The sequence below is a fragment of the Chaetura pelagica genome, unplaced genomic scaffold (genome assembly GCF_000747805.2).
Source record: "Chaetura pelagica isolate M959 unplaced genomic scaffold, ChaPel_1.0 scaffold258, whole genome shotgun sequence".
In the NCBI taxonomy this organism is placed as follows: domain Eukaryota; kingdom Metazoa; phylum Chordata; class Aves; order Apodiformes; family Apodidae; genus Chaetura; species Chaetura pelagica.
In genome coordinates, this window is record NW_009954333.1 from 278,544 (window position 1) to 282,225 (window position 3,682).

Below are 3,682 nucleotides of genomic sequence, written 5' to 3' on the forward strand. Positions count from 1 at the left end.
CCAGATACTCTTAGTGATCTGATCAATCTGGCTTTTGAGGAACTGTGCTGGCAATGTGGCAGGAAACTAATCAAGTTCATTTGCATTTTGAAAGCTATTTAGATTTTGGAGAGTAAGCAAATTGTGGTGATGATCTATACTGTGGAAAAATTCTGATTGATTCTACTGACAGGTATTTTCCCAGCCATCATTTTTAGGAAGTACTGACTGACAGTTAATATTGTATGGCTGATTTCACCTGGAGAGAAGACTGTCTGTCTTCCCCATCTGATTTGTTTTGATTTTTACAGCTTTATTTTTACAAGTTGGTATGTTTTTTAATAGTTTAGAATGTTGTTCTCAATTGAAACAAACAAACAAACAAACAAAAAAAACAGAAAAAAAAAGGAAAAAGAAAAACAAAAATGAAAAAGAAAATGCAAACAATTCCAAAACAGGCATCCGAAGAAAATACCTTTCATCAATGAATTTAGTGTACAAGTTGAAGTACTATGTAGCTGTTTCACTTTAAGACAAGAAAGGAAAAAAGGGCATTTTTCTTTCAGTCAGCCCAGCTTTTGAGTTTAACACGTTGGTGGTTTCTCTGTTGTTCAAATACTATTCCAGTCATCACTGAATGCTAATAAATAACAACATCCCTTGATGATGAAAATGACTTTTGTCTTATCATACTGTTGACCAGACTTTGAGTAGTTAAGATGCTGAGAATTAAATTAGAAAAATCAGTCTCTGGTCATCCCAAAATCAAATCACATTTTAGCTAATGAAAATTTTATCTGGGAAAATTTGTAACAATTTCATTTAAACATATTTTCTGTAGCAATGAGCTTTAACTAATCTGAGTCTTAATCATTAGCAAAATAATTCTCAAAATTCCTTCAGCTCACCATAATGTTGCCTATTAACATCTCCAGATTGACAGTAAAAATCATTAAATTAAATGTTATCAAACATACAATGAGAATTAATTCTTGCTCCCCAAAAAGTCATGATAGAAATGATAAACATTGAAGAAGGAGCCTCAATTATATATCATACCTTTTTTGCTAAGACACAGGTAATTCACCAAAATGTTACCAAATCCTAAGGTAAGCTTTAGTTAAGACATGGGTTAATCCCATATTTTTGCACCTCCATCTGGTTCCAGCTTCTGAGTTGTAGTTAGTGTCCTTGAAATTATCTATGTCTATTCCAAGACATAGAAAACACAGCTTTGCCATGTTTTTAAGACAGATACCATATATTTTCCATGGTAATTTTTTGTTGTTCAGGAATAAATACATAAACTCTGATATTTTAGGACAGCACATATTGAAGGTACAGGTAATGAAATATTTTTTGGTGTATCAACTAGGATCTAATTACATAAGAAAGTAGATGAACGAAACCATTCTTAGATCACATAATCACAGAATGATGGGATTGAAAGCCACCTCAGGTGATCATGTTGTCCAAGCTCCCTGACCAAACATCACCCAAATAGCTCCAAGGACAGAGACTCCAGAAAATCCCTGGACAACATGTGCTCAGTCACCCTGACAGTAAAGTTCTTCCTGATGTTCAGACAGCATCCTGTGGCAACATGTGCTCAGTCACCCTGACAGTAAAGCAGTTCTTCCTGATGTTCAGACAGCATCCTGTGCTTCAGTTTTGCCCATTGCCTCTTGTCTTGTCACTGAGCACTCTGCAAAAATGCCTGGCTCCATATTCTTTGCACCTTCCTCTTCAAGTGTTTAGATGCATTGATAAGATCCCCCCTGAGCCATCTCTTCTCCAGGCTGAACAGTTCCAGCTCTCACAGGAGAGATGTTCCAGTCCCTTTCATAATCTTCATGGCCCTTTGCTGGATCCTCTGCACTATGTCCATGTCTCTCTTGTACTTAAAAATTAAGAACTGGACATAGAACTCCAGATGTGGCCTCTCCAGTGCTGAGTAGAAGAGAAGGTTCAACTTTCTTAACCTACTGTCACCTCTCCAATTAATGCAGACCAGGACACTATTAACCTTCTTTACTGCAAGGGCACATTGCTGGCTTTTCAACTTCGTGTCCACCAGAACCCTAAAATCCTTTTCTACAAAGCTGCTTTCCAGCCAAGCAGACCTCAGAGTATGCAGGTGCATGAGGTTGTTCCTTCCCAGGTGTAGAACTCTGCTTTTCCCTTTGTTCAACTTCTGGAGGTTTCTTTCATTCCATTGGGCTGATCAAGTACATAGATCAAGACAAGCTATGAAATCTGAAAAGGGCTTTGCATGTTTGGAAGCTTGTATATTTATTTTTTTTTTCAAATATTCTTCAAAAAAACTAATAGTATCCAAACCCAGGTTGTTTTCCAGACACCTTGAAACCTGCTTTCATGCTAAACCCATCCTCATGCCTCCCTATTAAAACTTTGTTGTTATGTCTTCTATTTTCAGTTATTGTTCTCCCCTGAAACAAGGTTAGGGGTTTTGTTCATATGGTCTCAGCTACTCATTCTGTGCTATCTCCTTCTCCATATGAGTCTTCAGAGAAAAGCTTTTGACTTGGACAAGCTGTGTTGGAGTGTATGGCTGCATAAATATTTCTCCCCCCCCCCCCCCCTTTTTTTTTTTTTTTTTTCCCAAATATACAAGCCTTGTCTCACTTGGAATTTTCTGCTGAATTTTGATCCTAAACTCAAATACATAATTCCAGCACATTATTCCTAGTATTTCAGCACTTCCTATCAGAATAAATGTATCTATTGGAGCCAGCCACGTAGAAAATAACTCCTGGTTTTTTTATTATTATTATTATTATTTATTATTGAAACAAATATAAATCATTCCAGTGTTCAGCCCCAAGCAGAGATGATATCTGCCTTTAAAAATAGCTACTTCAAAGAAGCTGAGAATACATTTGCATAAAGCAGTTGTCAGATTGTTTATGTTTAGTTCAAGGAGATGAAAATTAGTTGTAAAATGCCATGTGGCGAATTTGTTCATCTGGTATCCTTTGGGATTAACAACTCCAGAACTTGGATTTTACATAGATTGGTTCAAAGGACAAATTTTAAAATATTTCCCCTCTCATTAGGGCTAAGTAAATAAGCACATCTCTACGGATGCTTTTGTTTGCTTAAATTCTGTTAATAAAACTTCTCCAGAAGGGGTGCATATTTAGTGTAATTAGATAGTAGGTTCCTGTGGTGGTAAACAGAACACATAGCAGAGGAAAAGGCTGTGTTTTGCAGTGTTGAATTAGAGACACATATCAGATATGCATCCAGTGTGATTCACTAAAAATAAAAATAGCACTTTCCTCTCGTATTTTACAAGCTATTAGAAATATAAAAGAAAAGGGGGACAGGGACAGCAGGGGGGAGGGAATGCTGCTGTCTTCACCATGTGAATATTACACATTTCTGGGAGGAATGTGAACAAAAAACCCCTAGAAGACTCTTGAATAGAGAAGTTAATTCTATTGAAATTCTTCAGCAAGAAGGCTCCAGAAAGTGAGTTCTGCTTATAAAGGTTTTCTACAAGGGTGTCACAGTTTGACTCAGGTCCGACAACAATGCTCTCGATCCCCTCCCCCTCCCAACCCAGGTAGGGAAGGAGAGAGAGAAAAAGAGAGAGACTTGGCTGGATTGAAAACTAAACTACACAGCTTTAATTAAAACACTAATGAATCATACAAGAAAATATATACAATTATATACA